We start from the raw sequence: 17,956 nt of genomic DNA, 5'->3' as shown, positions 1-17,956 counted from the left end.
AATTATTATTAAAAAACAGTGCCTCTAATCCATCATCTTATCGGTAAGGCCATCTTTACACCAGGGCATCACTGTGTGTTCTGTAATAAATGTGCCACGTACGTGCGGGCAGCTGCTGTGATGTCAAAAACCAAAGCTGAGCATCTCCTGCAGCAACGCAACAAAGGACTTCATGTCACTGAGAGTGACAGAACCTGAAATCAATAACACAAAGATCACTCAGTGTAAACAAAACAACAATGCCTGCATGTTTTTACGGGTGTTACAGTATTGTTGCCAGTAGTGACAGCTTGAAGGTTGAGCTTGAACATTTTTAAGCTTAAGAAGTACTGAGTATCGATGTAATAACAGCGGAGCGACGATTGCATACCAATGTAACAAAGCAGTGATGACTTGCGAGTACTAATGTGATTATTTAGTCATAATTGAGATAAGAAAAACCTTCATTAGTCTAAGGGGAGGAATATTTGCTATGAGGATAGAAAAATGAGAAAATCAAATGAGTAAAAATAAATCTAACACATTTGCGACTTCTCTAGTTAAATAAAAATAATAAAGACATAAACATGCACTATACTTGTAAACACAAGGTAATAAAATAAGGACAATATAAACCTATGGAAATATAAAAATATAAATAATATACTATGTAAACAGAATAAATACAGTGCAAGCAGCCCATTACTGCCGAGTACACAACATGGTGACAAGTACTGCAGTTGCAAGACAGCTTTGTAAGGTAAAGGTTGAACATGACATCAAGAGGTACTGAATATTTTAAAATAATTAATTGTGTACAATCATGAAACAAGATATGAGTACACAGCACAGTAGCTGTGATGTATGTGCAGGAATCAATTATGGCTTTATATCTTCTGTTTAACTTTGCACACCAGTAAAAACTTTTCCACCCACACAGAGAAACAGACGCGATTTCATGTTGGCACTTGGCTCAAATACAGGATTTTTCAGTTGGAGAATGAGCTGTTCTTTGCTGCTTCTCTGTTTCTGGTTCAGGGTGAAAAAGTGGGTTTATATTTGCTTTAGGGATCTTTTCCTAAGCATCTTTAGGTTTAGCTGTACCATATTAGCACTTAACTAACAAATGACAATGAAAAAAAACGATACCATCAATGATACATCGCCAAACTAAATATGTTTAAGAGACACAAATACACGCCTCATTTCAAGCAAGAAACAAATGAAAAAGCAATATCAGGAGAATAACTACAAATCATAATGAAACTGATCATAATCCTAATGATGCATAATGATTACTCGTTCTTCATTAAGAAAAAAAAACCAAAAATCCAAGTGATAGAGTGAACACCTGTAGCGCCCTTTAACTATTTGACTGCTTTCAGAGAAGCAGAAAAACACATCGCTAAATTAGTCTGTCTGATGATTCAGGATATTATTAAACTACAATAACACACTCGAGGAGTGAAAAACATTCATATTCCCGCTTGAAAAACAATCTGACATTTTCAAAAATTGATAATCATCTTTCTTGTTGATAACAGCACACTATTCTCAGGCACATTACTGTCTCTGCGAGAACAACATTCAGAGATGAATTTTAATGCCAGGGAAACATCAGGATGAAGCAGTTTACACAGAAGACTGTGTTCACTTAAAATGAGAACTTGAAGTGTTGACGGCACTCATCTCCCCAGTTACCAAATCTAAACTAGTCCACCTATACAATGGAGGAGGAGGAGGAAGTCAGGTTAAACATTGCATGTGACAGTTTAATTGTAATGTATAAAAGTATTGTAAATAGCGGATGGATGGTATTATATATATATATATATTGCTCTTTACCTCTTGAATGTCATTGATTTGGTCTGGTCAATGCAAGCTTAAAAAATAATTGCAATGGATTACAATCGAGTGGTTGGATTAGATTTAGCCCAAAGGATTTTGCATAAAAATGTCAGGCCAGTTTCAATGCTTCCAATACATGTCATGCTCATATTAATAATTTACTATGTGTTACTCTGCTAGTAGAAAACATGTGTAATCTATACTTGTAGATTGGATCATTCACTTGACAATAGGCACTGCTGTCATATGAAAAATCCTTGTGTTAATTACTGCAAAAATGAAGAGAATAAGAAAAAAAAGTTTGGGTAGTAGTGATGCTCCGGAAAAATAATAATTCTGAGTATTTTTCTGATTTTGTTTGACAAAATTACTGGGGTTGGACTGAACTCAGATATTCAAGATTACTGCAATTTTAGGAGTGTGTACTGTAGAACTGAGCTGTAACAGCAATATGCAGTTGTGTGAGACCCTGTGGGTGAATAGTGCTGTATATCTGCCTGATGTTGGACTCCTGTACGTAGGAGATGATAAGTCTGCTCAGGTCCAGTACATCTAGTAAATTACAAATCCATGTCAACAATAGATTTGATTGAACTGGTAAAGTAAAAGAAAGAAACAACTGGGGATGCATATTTAAGGGATAGAGGGGATGAAAGGCGAAGGGGACTAATAAAGCTATTTCATCTTGTCCACTTCACATATTCAAGAGGCAAGGCAACTCTAATTATTTCCTGAAAGCCATATGGATAAAAAGCAAATGTATCTTCTTCTATTGGTCCAGTAGATTACTTAGATTGGGAGATAGGAGAAGAGTGGCAGGAGGTAGAAGACAACAAATAAGTGTTGAAAAACCAAGAGCGAGAAAGGAGAGCGCGAGCGACAAGTGGCGGAGGTAAGATGGACAAGGAAAGGTTGAAAGGAGCACAACAACAGAGATGAAAGACTGCCAGAAAATTGAAAAAGTCTGAAAAGAGACAAGAGGATAGAGGCAGAGGGAGGGAACAATGAGTTGAGAAAGCAAGGAAAGTACTAAAAAGGCAAATAAAAAAAAGAAGAAGAAGAGGGGGGAAGAAACAAAGGAGAGATTGAGGAAAACAGAAAAATGAGTCAGAGGGAAACATTTGCAGGCAGCCTTTCAGTCATAATCTCCTGGGTGTTGGGTATGAGAGAGAGAAAGAGACAGAGAGAGAGAGAGAGAGAGAGAACAATTTTGCAGTGGTTATCATTATCATCACGGCTATAATCATAATCAGGGTAATTCCAGAGTGGCGAGATGGAAAGGCGCATGGCAAAGGGTGATGGAGGGGGATAAAATGTCAGATAGGAAGAACAAGGACATGGACTGGGTGTAACCATGGTGAAACCGGGGAGACGGTGATACACTAGGTGGATGAAAGTAAAATGGGGACAGGGGATGTAGAAAATGGAGACATTGCTAAAATGATCATGCACTTCTTTAAATAAATTGTAGGCAGTCGCAATTACCTTGTTTAAAACCTCTGTGTACTGTGTATTGTAATAACTAATGGTAGGTTTCATGACAGTAGAGAGAAAAGGTCACATAATGACAGAATAATATAATAAGGTCTTTTTTTTTGTTTTTTTTTTTTACAACAAAGAGAGGTATGAAATCCCCTTTAAAAAATGACACTTGTAGGTGTCCCAATTACTAGTCAACCTTACACAATTTGCAAAAGTGTGGCTGTCTGCCAGCAATGACAGAAGCTGTAATAAAGTAATGTGGATAATAATCATTATCCTCATTGTTATTATCCTCATTAGACATCAGAGAGCTCTGATCAAGTCACACGAGGGACATCTGAGACACGAGTGTTGTTCTAATGAAATATAAACTCATATGACACCAGGTCAAAAATGTAATTTGCACCAGAGCAACAACAAACAGATAATTACAGTCAGAAAATAGCAACTTAATGCGACACAAATGTGTACTGAAGAATTTTGTCATTCTCCAAATGAAAAATTATTTACTCAAACATGGCCACAACAAAAAGTGAAAGTGGAAATTTAAGTGTGTTAAAAGTAATTAAGTGTAATTATTATGTGTCATTGTTGTTTGTGCATGTGAAAGTGACAAAGGTCAAAGTCCATGCTATTCCCTGCTCTCATTTGTATCACCCTTTTTTTCAGATTGGTCCTTTAAAGCTTGTGCATTCACTCTATATGTGTTTATGTGTAGGCAATTCAAATGTTTCTTTGCAACTGATGTGCATTTGTATGGCTCTACTTTGAAAGGAACACATAGTTATGGTGGAACCTGTACAAACTTTAGCCACGAGATAAAATGCATCTTTGACATCAACTTAGATTGACAATCTGAAATTTAATGAAAAACTTTGGTGGCTGTATCTGTCAGTGTTATACAGCCGAGCACTTGAGGAAATGACTTTCACTAACTAATGACACCTTTTCAGATGTATAAGATGAGCTGCGTTTTGACATTTACAAATAATTTGTGTAACATTGGAAAGTTAAACTTTCCACTCAAATGCCATTAACTAAACGAAATTTAGCTCATTAGATGAGCTGTAACAAATATCCAAAGACTTAAGGCAATTATGTAAAATAACCCAATTTACACATAAATTCATATATTCTCTAATTAAAAAATAACACTTATGAATTCTAGGTTTCTCTAGAAGCCACTAAAAATATTCATTTTCAGAGACAAATAGAGGATTTGGAATGAGGTATTAAAGTGTGTGTTGAGAATAAAAGAGTGGAAGGGACGGATGGATTGAGACAAAATGATTCAAGCCAGGTGATATGCATCAAATTGGAGAAGATAAGGGGAAAAAGAGAAAGTGAGCTATTAAAAGAGGTTCATGACTGTGAGTGGGGGGAAAAAAATGGAAGGAAGAGGGAGTGTGAAGCACTCAGAAAGGCTGGAGAGAAGAAGATGAATAGATGTGCAGATGAACAGAAGGAAGGAGAGTGGATGAAGGATAGAAAGCTGGAAAGAGGCACAGTGAAAAAGAGAAACAGAGAGAGGGAGGGAGAGGGAGAGAGAGAGAGAGAGCGAGAGCGAGAGAAAGAGAGCGAGCAGGTGTAAGACTCATGGAGAGCACTTATCCCGAAATATATATGAATCTGTGGCAGGAAATGAGACAGATGCAGAAGAGAGAGGAGGGAAAAATGCTGGGGAAAGAGCTGCCAGGTTAGAATGACTCTTTCTCACAGTAGTTGCCTTGGAAAGTTTGGTGGTAATGGTGATGGATGAAAAAATACTGAAGGAGGGTGCAGGGCCATGTGATGGGGGTAGTGGTGATGGATGGTGATGATGGTGACGGTGGTAAAGGTGGCAGAGAGGGGGGTGAGTGCCTCTATCATCCCCTGACTCTCTAATAACCCGTCATCAGAGCCATCCAGCACTGACGTGACTCAGCCTAATTGCAGTGCCTCGAAGCAACACATCACTTTTACTCTAATTGTGGTGAAGCCAAGATGGAGGATATTCAGAGCCTAAAAAGTGTGTACAAAATGAAATAGTACATGCACACACACAACACCTGTATCCGTTCACTTAACATGGCTGCATTTCACACTGTGATTTGTACAACGTTATATTTATCTGAAGTGTGCGTTAGCCTGTGAATATATACTCTGTACATGTGTGAGCATCTATAGGTTTGTCCGTGACTGAGAGTAAAACATTTTTACAAAACGTATTCAAAAGGTTGGTCCAATTGAGCAACATACAAATGTAATAAAGAACTCTCTCAAGAAAAAGAAAGAAAAGAAAACACTAATCTAGTCATTTCTTCCTTGATCTATAACCTACTCGCATGTGAAAATATTCTTTTAACATTTTATCTTCATTTTAACCCTTTAAATCACAGACAGACACATTTGCACAAGAACACTTTGCATTACTGTAGTTACGAGACATTTTGTGCTAGCAGTACAATTCCTATGGTTTTTGAAAGCCAAGTAGTTGCACGTCAAAGCCAATGTGTGATTATTACAGAAATTTCACTCATGCTGTTTCAGGAAACCAGAGAATCAGCGTCTTTGTCACCAGAGAGGAGAGAGTGGGAAGAAGACCTGTAACAGTTTCCATTTTTTGGCCTGACTTTGGACACTAAGAGACAAAGAAACACTGAGAGACTCAAAAATGTTATTGTTAATATGCTTTATACTGTTCAAATTTCAAATTTAACATGCAAAATCTGTTTTTCTTTTTGTTTTCCTTCATTTAAAATTGGTAAAACAGTATTGTAACATGTAGTAAATTGAATTGAAAATAATTGAATATTTTCAATTATTATTTCAATAATAATTGAAAATATTGACCAAAAGCACTTAGTCACTTGGACATTTTGAGGGCTAGGTGTTAAAGGGTTAAGATGAATGAGGAAATTGAGGTGATATAACTGAACAAATAAAATTGAACTTATTTAAAAGTGTTATTGCAGTTGTCATTTTCACACCCAGCGCCCACATTGTGTAGGTAACATCAGTGCACCCGTGTTTGTGTGTCTATATTTTTTCAAACTGCTATTTATCCTTTCAGACAATTCAAATCAAAATGTTGACATTTTTAATTATGCTTCTCACAGACAAACAACCTCTAGACCAGTAGTGGAGGTAGTCAAGGCAGCAAGCTGTAAAGAAATGTATCTTTAAATAAATGATCGCTACCAAACCACAAGATAAAGCTAAGAAGCTGAAACCTCATTCAGATGGTGAGCTAAAAGAGGAGTGTGATGCTGGCGCAGTAGAGCAGCTGGACAAAGTTATTGTTCCAAAGAATCCATTTTTCTCCAGAACTGTCACAGAGTGGATTAGTGTTATGGCACAAGATATTGGAAAACAAAGCTCAAGGACCAGTTTTTCTCTTTGGCCTGTGGAAAAACAACAACAGTTAACATATATTGCCCCATCAGCTATTTTTGTGCATGGTTTCACTGCCAAGTTCTATATGACAATGCAATAGATACCTTTGCACATCATGCAGTGTGGCCAGTCAATAGACAACATTTGAATGTATTAGATTAGAGTAAATCATTTTGCATTTGATGGGGGGGGCTTCTTTAAATTATCAACTTACATTCCTAAGCACAAACCTAACAACTCAGTATAGACCAGCTGAATCTGACAAATCACAAAGGCCTCTGTGTAACCCTGGCACCCATCATTTGTCTGTAGAGTGTTCCTCATTATAACCTGACTGGGGCAGAGGACCGATAACACAACTACACAGTCCTCCCCAAGGTCGACTCTAGGTATCAGCAGAGGAAGGCGCCAGACATCTTGACCTGACATCTCTCCCCTCTCCCCCTTTTCTCCAAAACCTTAGATATACAGTACCAGTACAGTAACTCTGGGATTCACAGGCAGAATGACAGAGGACGCCCAGCAGTTAGCATCTCCTGGCTCATATTTGGCTTTGTCTCAGTTCTGCTCAGATCTGAGCGGTTTCCAATAAAGGTTTTCAACTTATCACTGACTCCAACAGAGTAACGGACGGATAAAAATGAAAAATACAATACAATACAAAAATCCTACATGTCCCATGCTTCACTCACAGCATTTTAGCTGAGTCATGTTTGGGCTGTCTATTTCTTATTTTGTTACACACTTGGAGAATTATGTCTTTATATGTTAACAGCTTCATCATTAAAAAACTACCGTATCAGAATAATATCGGTATTGGTAGATACTCGGTATCGGTCACAAAAAAGTGGTATTGTCACATTCCTAGTTCCAACATACTTGTAGCTGTTAAGCCATTTAATATGACACCAACTGACGTACCTCATAACACAAATTAACTGAGCTGCAAAGAGCAACAATCTCAAAGCAAGTGAGGACGTCTCTGCTCCATTTTTTTTTTTGAGCTGAATGCACTGTATATCCTGACAATTTTATCATTCTGCATCTCTGCTGTGAGCAGAACTTTTTACATTTGCAAAGACACAGTTCTGCTGGAGACTGGCTGATGCAACTTTCCTGCACTAAAACCATCTAATCATATATTACACTGCTTTCACAAGCTCATAGTAGTAGCTGCACAATGTGTAAACTGACTTATGTGGGCTGCTGCTTTATTATACTTGAAGGTTAACGGATTATAATTTATCTCTTAAACTGAACCTCGATCCTCAGTGCTAAATTAACCACTCAGTGAAGTACATTGTGTGTAGTGTAGAGGTCAAGGGCACTGTCTTTAACACTATACACCATGAATTTATAAGTCCAAGTCAAAAGCATCCCAGTAGTCTTCCTTCCTGTGCACTTCTTTTGCTGTCACATTTATTTATTTTTCTCCGCGCTATCGTCACCGGCTAGTGATCAGTGAAAGCGCATTAAAACAGTGACAAGATGTGAATTGTGACATGCACATGCCGCTTCCTCAAGCACCATACAAACCCACTCAGTAAATGCTTCACAGCACTAACGGTGGCCACAAACACCATTACGGTGCACTTCGTTCTACTTTAACAGGTGCAAAATAGCTGAGTGAAAGAGACGTGTCAATCTCGAATGTACACACCCACACAAATCACTGAAAAAGGTCTAATCTTCCAGAAAGTGAGGCTTGCAGGGAGTATAAAAAAATAAGGCTTCAGCTCACAATTTATATTTTCATAATCAATTAAATCTGTTAATTACTTCCTCAATTAATAAATTAGTTGTTTGGTGTATTCAATTTAAAATAAATAATCATCAAAATAGTGGATCAGTGTTCCCATGTCTTGTTTTCTCCGCAAACCAAAATGATTCGGTTTCAATTATTTATTTGTTTTATGGACCAAATAAACCAGAGCATGTTGTTTTTTTAAAAAAAAAGAACACAAACTGATGAACTGCTTATCAAATTAGTAGACGATTTAATTAGTCATCATTTATTAATTGATTAACTGTTGTAGCACTATATAAAAGCAAAGTACAACCGTAGTGTTAAGTGTATGCAAAATGTCCTTCCTCTGAAGATCTCATTCTAAGAAAGCATGAGAAGAACAGACCAGTATATAATCATATCATAGGTGCATAGCCCATTTTAATTTGGTCAGTGCTTGCAGAAACTGTTGCTCTTTGGTTCTTCACAGTGAAATGTTTTCCACTGATTTGGCAAAACGGTCTCTGATAAGCAGTTAGTAAACAAACTAAACTGACGGAGGGAAACAGATGAAAGGATGAACAGAAAGTGGGGTGACATGAGACACGGAAGATAAGAGGAGAAGGATGAAAGCAGGACAAGAGGCAGACAGAAGTGATAAGGGATGAAGGGGAGGAAAGGAGCGAGGCAGATGAGAGAATGAGACAGGATGGAAGATAGGAAATATGTGTAACCACCACGTATGGAACCACTAATCATACTGTCCTCATACGATATAGCGAAAATGGAGTAAGATCTTTATCCAGAACCCACACAGGCTTAGAGGGCATGAAACATGGTGGAGGTGAGGTTGGTGAGTGAGTGCTAGCAGACCAGGCAGAAGGTGTCAGGAAGGTTTTATATAGTGTCAGACGCACACAAACTCACACATACATGAATTCACCATCTAAGGTCACATACACAGCGCCAGATGGTAACTCACTTGGCAGCGTAGCACCAGCCCTTTAGCAGCTTATCTTCAAAGCAAGACCAGGTTTTGTTCTTAGTGTCCATATACTGCAGCTAAAACTGTGTCCTCAAAGAGTTGAATGAAAACGTGTTTGATAGATTAAAAAGTCCAAACAACGTTGGCGCCTGCCACGGAAGGATTTCTGTTTGTTGGACAAATAAGCAGCAGCAGCAAGGTTAAACCGTGCATCATTCTCAACCTGTGGTGACGTTAAACGTTGTCTTTGACTTTGACTTGTGATCACAAAAGTCTGATAGGTTCATCCATGAATATCAATTTTCAACTTTGACAACCAGAATTTGTACTGAATGTACAGTTCATGTGTGATGGAGATTTTTTGTTCATTAAACCTCATGGTCTTCATTACATGTGCATTCTCTTTGGTACTTGAGCAACAAGTCAACCAATTACCAAACACAAAACATAGAGCACAGATGAGCTAGGACTACAGACCATACTGAACACATCATTAAGACCCTGTATTTTAGCTCACTATGTTGGCTTCCATGATCATATTTTTTACCTGCAGCACAGCCACATGGTTTAAGTATAGTGCAATGCGAGCTAGCGCAAGTCTTAATCCAACAGTCCCTCCTGCTATTTCTCTCTAGTTCTGTGGGGCCTTTGTAGGCTTTTATTTTAGTCTGTGAATTTGAGAAATATAATATCCGAAGTGACACAGTCCTCATTAATAAATGAAAAGCAAAAGAAGTTCCGTGTTCGGAACTCCTGCAGGACGACCACGCAAAAAAAGAGCAGTCAGTGTAGAGAGAAGAGTAAAACCTGAGAAGTTTGAACATGCTTTTTTTTGTGCACCCACAGTGTGCCGACTTCCTCTAACCCACTGATGGAATCAAAGATACAACAGAACATATGGAAACAATGAAATGCATCACACTAAAAGAAAACTGTCTCCTCATACTTTCTGCTCACACCAACCACACAAAGGTTTGAACTTCTCTGCAAGTTTCCAACTAAAGAACACAGAGAGTGATGCGAGTGACAATGATAGCATGAAAGCTGGATTAAAAACATTTGATGTTCATGTTATTTCCACTTCAGAGACATAACAAGGGAAAACTATTCAGCATGACGCACATGATAAAGTAATGTGGTAGAGCTGGGTAGAGCCTCAACATTCCGTCTTCCTGATTCATTTTATGAAAAGCTAACTAGGTAACAGAGACAGAGATGAGTTCAGTGATGAAACCAAATTGGAATATAATAATTTCATAATCAATAATTTCACATGGCCTGTAGAGAGATGAGGCAAAAAAGGAACTGGTGGAGAGAGGAGAGCAAGGACATCCAGGTGAAAAATCGCCAGAAATGCATGGATGTAATGTTTACACATTTTTAAAAATATATTATAGATACCGGGTAAACCACTTGGCTGGTGAATCATAGGTCAGGACTCCACTACTATAACCTAACTGATTTTACTATGCTCTGCTAAAAGATTACAGGGGAATGTAAACCAGATTATATGAACAAATCTTAACCTGCAGTCTGTGAACAGAAAACAATACATGTTAGGACAAACAACAAATCACATTATTGCTGTACTACTCAATATCTATTTTTTTTTTTTTTTTTAAAGATGTATTCATAAAATAAACGGTCAAATATCTACTATTGTATTTTAAGTATTTAAGAAAAAGATTGCTAGGACATGATCAACTATATGACTAGTTCTTTCAGAATCAGCTGTTTATCACAGGTTGTCTGACACAATTTTCCTTTCATACATTCCTGTAACAGCGCATTAAAACCAGTGGAAACTCAGGTTCAATTGGTCTCTATGACACAGCACAGAATAGCTTTTTTTCACTGCAGTGAGTGAGACAGTGATTCGATAAATACGGCAAAATGATCACTTCCAGGGAAGCTTGTGTCTCTGGGAGTCAATGGCTGATGCATGATGATTGAAGTGTCTGAAACGCAGAACCACTTCTGATTGACTGCATTGTCTAAAATTAACCTTTTCTGTCTCAGTCCCATGCAGAATTTGCAAATGAAGTCCAGAAAAAAAAAATAGCAGCCAGTTGTGTTATTTGCTTGGCAATACTGTATAACCCATTTCCAGGAGTACATAGTATACACTGTAAAAACACTGTTATAGCATTGCCTTGTTTCAGTTCTACATAATTATGCGTTTCCCTGCTTCAGTTGTTCAGCAGAATGTATGTATAAATAACTGTGCCTGAAATGAGCCCCAACTGCCACCATTTCACTGTCGTTCACACACAAACACACAGGGATCCCTACTAATACACACACACATATATGTATACTCAACAAACAGTCCTCCTTTTTAATACATTACCAAAGTAAACAAAGAATGACAAAGACTCTACTAAAGAGTGTAGGGCAAGATAAGACACAACGCACTACACCAGCTCACTACTCTGAGCTTGTCTGCAGCTCAAAGAAAAGCTTAATATAATGATATTATTGTCGCATCATATACTTTTATTGTTATTGAATTAGGATTGCTGCTCAGTCAAACATCCTGTGGTTCTTATTTAACACACCAACTTGTGTAGGATCACTGAACACTCACTGCATCACACACACCTATCTAATCATCTAATCTAATAACCCTGACTCTATTCCTATCATCACATACATTATTCTATCAGCTTTATATTACTGTCTACTATATTTGTTTGTCTTATATGTCATTTAATCATCATCTGCTGCCTAGTAAACAGGCTGAATTAAATTATTCCATAATGGAGTCACTCTTGTATGTAAGGTGAACTGGGTTTGATTTCATACATGATCCAACATTAAATCGAAAGTGGTGGTGATTTGTTGGCTGTCATTTTGCTCCATGTCCAATGTGAGGCAGCCTATCACTTCACGCCACTTTCAACCTATTAATCTTACCTCATCTTTCTGCTTTTGGCTTGTTGAATTTACGAGATGGAAACCAAAAATGTGACAGTTTGTTTCCTTTGGAAAACTTGTAGCTGCTGTTCAAAACAAGTATGTTTATTCTCACACTGACAAGCTGTTAGAAAACCTGCTGCTTTCACCAACAGAGGTTAGATTTTCTCATTATTAGTGTGAAAACCTTTTTAGCCATAATAGCTCCAGTAAAGATTACACCTCGGGAGACAACGCTTATATTTGTCTGCCTGTTGACACTAATGTTTTACAATTATGTTTGCTATACTTTGACTGTTTTTCTTTGTATTTATACTAATACTACCAATGCTATAAGTCTACAAACTAAAAAGACCCCAAAAAACATTGAAGTAGCTTCACAGTCTTGATACAAAGTTTCTTTAACAAAGACTCACTCTCTGATTTAGCATGGCATGGCATTTCCATATTTTAGCATAAACCAAAACAGGACCACAGTGTTATTCTTCATTGGCCAGAGTTGTAGCTAATCCTTCATTACTTTTGCTTCATTTCATGCTTATTTTTTAGTCCACTCACACCAGCATTTCAAGTTAGTTCCCCTGCGAGCTTAAAACTGACTGACAGACAAAGGACATGAGGATGAAAAGAAAATGCACAAGTAAAACTGACAGAAATCATCTGGATTCAGACTTTTGGCAAATGAAGACAGGAGAAATCATTAAAATGAAGATACATGAAGTGCATTTGATATACGCCAGTATAGACCCATCTTCTGATAAACCTGTGTGAATGTTCATAAGTACAGATACAACCACAAAGTAGATAGTACATAAAAGGAGACTAAAGTACCTGAATAAAGGGAACTGCAGAAAAATGAGGACAAATGACAGGCATTCCAGGGAATGGATGGGTGCACACATACACACAAACAAAACACACACATGGAAGTACAAGCAGGCGACAGTGTGACTGATTTATAGATAGATTGGTGGTTTTGTCTCAGCTGTTAGAGACGTCTCATCGCAGAGCATGGACCACCATGCGCAAACACAGCTGGGAGCAGGCGGAGATGAACAGGTGATCAGAGCAAGAAACAGAGCAGAGATAAATATCAAGTCTCTGTGATAAGAGGTGGAAGGCATGAAAGGCAATGAATTTAAAGGAAGAGAAAGCGGCAAAGCAATTAGAGGTGGGGAAATGGAACGAGGAAAATCAGGGCTGTTAGGGGAAGAAAAAGATGTATGGATGCAGTGATAATGAATGTGTGTGTGTGCATGACTGCAGAGAGCCATGCAGTGAGTCCTGGCTGAGCACTTGTGCGTGAAAATACCCTACCAGAGGGGCCTAATTGCTCCACACACAGCACGCGCTATTTGACTCTTTCATGGAAATAGTGCACCATGTGTCAGTAAAGAAGCACATATCTGTCTGATCCATCTACAGGCCAATGACCAGCCATGTAGCACAATTCAGATCAGAGAAGAAATCCTCCTTATAAAAGTGAATTTGAGCTCACTAGAAGTGCCTCATCATTTCAAACACAAAAATCTGCACTTCTGATTCACCTCTATTAATTACAAAAATATGTCACTAATAGTAGAACATGCTGAAAATGCTGAATGCACTTGATGATCCAAGAAGAATACATGTGAAATGAAACTAAGATTTTGTCAGTGTGGTTCGTTTACAATATCAAAGTGTGCTACACTGATGCAAGCACAATTAAAGCATTAGCCTTTATTGCATTGTAAGTAATGTGTCTTTTTACTGACCAAATTCAGAAGACAATTAGTTAGACACATGCTAAATTATTTTCAATAAATAATTCAACAACATCTCGAGCACAAAAAAACTATTAGTGTCTTCATCTCAGAAGACTAAGCACCTCCATGTGGTAATGACTCTCATTCATCATTTTGATTATTGACCTTCCTAATATATTTACAACCAACTACCATACATTTTAAGCCTTTCAGCAGAAGTACTGTAAACATCCAACTAAGATACAATTATAGATTTAACCAATATTTACTGTATTATCAGCAACTTTACTGCACTCTACTTACGCAGAGGCTACTAGTGATGACTCCACTAGAATAAAAAGGCTCACTAGTCTCACATGTCGATGTAATATATTTTATTTTCATTAAGATGAAACAAGACAATAAAGCAGTCCAATTGCCTGGTTTCAAAAACTGATGCCGCCGGTCAAATTACTCATCTCAAGGCGTCAAAGGACTGTTTTGCAAACTAAAGACTAACTAAGTAACACAAATCCAGACGTAGATGTTGAGACAGAACCTGATGTTATAGGATATGCTCATACATGCACTTGTCTTTGTTTGCAGTTGTGAATCAAAGTCAGTGTGGTGTGGCCAAAAAACCTGAGGTAAACATTAATGAGGGCAAACAGAAAACACCACCAACAGCAGCCAGGTAAAGTGTGGCCTACAACAAACCAATGTGATAGAAGCTGAAAGAACCTCCTTCAAACCCAAAGAGAACAGGGAGATTACAGCTGTTGTCCCAAAGGTAAACTCAAGAGGATGAAAAACAATCACATGAAAGAGCAAAAAGCTTCATACATAAACAAATACATTTGGTGTGAGCATATTTATATGGACAGAGTGAGTGTGTGTGAGGAGTATTTGGCTGTGTGTAGTGTCCCAACAGGATTGCACTGTGTGCCTGCTCTGTGCAGGTTGAAGAGCCTGGGCACAGGTCTGCAGAAGAAACACTGGCTGGGAAGGAGGACTAACGGAGAGAAAAAGGAGGGGAAATGAATGTTGGGGTGCATAAAAAGAGGTTTGGGTGATGGAGAATGAGAGTAGAGGAAAAAGGAAGAGGAGAATAAGTGTAAGACTGACAGGATGGCTAAAAGAGAAGGAAAATAGGTGGGTCCTGGTATCTGCAGTAAGCAGCCCTGGGCCTCAGTAGAGACAGACAGAGGGTGGATGGGAAGGAAAGAACACGGGAGGTAGTGGATGAAAAATTTCTTGAGCTGGCTGGCTGTCAGGCACCTGTCTCTGACTCACCAACCTCCCCGCTGTCGGTACGTTGGAGAGAGGGCTTGGGAAGGAAGAGAGGCTGTTAAGAAAGAAAGGACTAAGGAAACAATGGGCTTTCCAGCTAATGATGTGTGAGGGCTAAACAGAGACACAGTTCCAGAGAAGGATGAGAACGTGTGGGGGAACAAAGCTTTGATGGTCAACAGGACACGACTGCATGAGAGATGCCTCTCTTCAACACTGATTGTTTGACAGAGAGTGCGAGTCTGTATATATGTGTGTTTTTTGGTACCTCTGGAGGACCTTTTAAAGCATAAACACTGACCTTGTCAGGACCAGTAGTCCTCATGGGGGACCAAAATCAGCTACATTTAGGGCCAGTATTTGAATTGAGGTTAGGTTAATATTAGAGTTAGGCAGCAACTGGTTATGGTTAAAATGAGGGATTATGCTTTGTTTAGGTGGTTGAAATGAATGGAAGTCAATGTAGTGTCCTAAGAAGAGTAGCTGCACAAACCTCTAAGTGTGTGCATAAGCGCGCATGCGCAAAGTGTTGCAGATACTTCACTTCCAATTTTAGCCGACATGCCACTTCTATCTCTCTCCACCTTTCCCTAAATCTCTCAATCTTTTCAGAAGAGCTCCTAACTCTCTGTGTCTCTATGTCTCTCTCTCAAATCAAAAGTCACTATATGTTCCCCATAGCAATATGCACTCACAATACAAATGAGCATGGACATTTCTCTATTTGAATTCTGTTCTCTTCTCTGCCATACTTCAGCCCTGACCTCTTTTTTTCTGCACTGGTTCAAGACATTGAACATTTTTATTTTACAGTTATACATTTCTAACACTCCTATACATCTAAACGTTAGATGTATAGAACGAGTAGAGCAGTGTCAGCATTTGGAAATGAATTCCAGGCAAAAATACATAACAACTAACTAACTAAATCTTACAGTAGTCATGGCACCATGTGGCATTTCAATTAATAAACATTTACACATGGATAGATAGTTTTTCTATTTCAAACATGTGCAACATTTACAATAAACTTTTACTGTAAAGCAGCATTAATTGATTTTCTGGTCAATTGGGGACAAGCTCACAGCATTGACATTATAACCTCATTAAATTGTTATGGTGAACTTGTCAGCTATAGCTGATCTGGAGTAACAGTATGTTTCCACTGTGTTCACTCTCTCTTAGCTCTGCACTGATATCTGACCTTTTTCCTCTGGAAACAGCTGACTACTGCAGCTACTATATTTTCACTGCATTCAATTTATGGAGGTGAGAAGTTTATATGCTTATAACAACGGTCACATTCTTTATTGATATCTGGACCGGTTTTGTTTAATTTTTCTTATGTGGGTTGTCAACTGGTGGGTAAAGGCCTCGACAGTCCCACAGGCATTTCACATGTGCACACTGTGGAGCAGACCTTTTGAAAATCCCATCATCTATAAGCCTGCAGAGCAGGCATCTAAAAGAAAACTGAAAAATGAGCAGTATTTCTTTCTTGTGTAGAAGGGCGTGGATAAAGTTAGTAGTGGAAAACTTATGGGGCTAAAATATAGTATGCTGGATCAAATCAATCAATTTTTATCAGCTTTACCAACACAGCCTTCCACCCAAAATAACATGTAGCCCCGTCTTCTGTGTGGACTTTTTGTTTTTTTACTCTTCTGATTCTAAATGAAATATAGTAACAAAGACAACACAATAACTTTGGCTCTACTGTCATTACTCAAGCACAGTGAGAGTCCTGTAGACAATAATTTCAGATGCACTGATTACAGAGTGAAACCCTGTGGCTAATACATGCAGTTAAGTCCAGACGATGTCGCCAGCCTATCACGGATACTTCACTCTTCTACCAACCCCATGTTGCCTGTCATTTCTGTTGAAATAAACTGGAGTACCCACACAAACACAGGAAGAACATGCAAAACTACACAAAGAAAAGTCTCACTTTAACTGGAATTTAAATACTGGAAGCAATCACTATTAATCATTGCAAAAACGAGGGACAATAACCTGAGCTGATATGTGTTTATGCATGTGAGTGTGGTTACCACCTGAAAAAGAAAGTTATTGTCCATTGGAACAGTGATGTGAGTTCCTATTATCTCTACCTGTGAGTGCTGATCCTCGTGAGAGAAGAAAGCACTTCCTGCATACAACTTTGCAAGACTCATTGTCATGGAGTTCAGCCGATACTTCCATTGTCTCATTGGGGATCTAGGAAGAAAAAAAGACGGAGAAAACAAAAGTGCCTGGTGAAACTGTCAGCGGGAGGCAGAGCAAAAAGATAAAACACACACAGTCGAGAAAAAGATTAGGAAAACTGTAATTGTGAACATGATGACATGAATTGTCATTACTGGCAAGTCATATCACAAATGTCTGTCTTGTTTATCAGGTTTGAATGATAAAAATGTATCATAATTATAATTCCACAGTAGCTTTTCAATGAACATCTGTTCCATTTTATCAGAAGGTGGCAGGGGGTGTGCATCTTTCACTTCAATTGACAAATAAATTAGGGCATGGTAACAATGTGCAAAACAAATGCAGTGCAAACTGGGAGAGAACAAGTCAAACGTGCAGCAACATTTACACAAATGTGTGTTGTGATCTGATCATACCACT

At 38.3% G+C, this 17,956-nt stretch overlaps 1 long non-coding RNA gene across 5 annotated transcripts in view; it reads right to left on the bottom strand.

Moving 5' to 3' along the window:
• The window catches only part of LOC131455775 (uncharacterized), a 128,132-nt gene that overhangs the window by 21,888 nt on the left and 88,288 nt on the right, over positions 1–17,956 (bottom strand). For all 5 annotated transcript variants that reach the window (XR_009239836.1, XR_009239838.1, XR_009239837.1 and 2 more), the window contains one exon: positions 17,440–17,545. This is a non-coding gene — a long non-coding RNA (uncharacterized LOC131455775). The remainder of the gene's footprint in view (positions 1–17,439; positions 17,546–17,956) is intronic.

This window comes from Solea solea, chromosome 3, assembly GCF_958295425.1.
Source record: "Solea solea chromosome 3, fSolSol10.1, whole genome shotgun sequence".
Classification (NCBI taxonomy): domain Eukaryota; kingdom Metazoa; phylum Chordata; class Actinopteri; order Pleuronectiformes; family Soleidae; genus Solea; species Solea solea.
The sequence above is the reverse complement of the archived record's forward strand: the minus strand, read 5'-3'. Positions and strand labels throughout refer to the sequence as shown.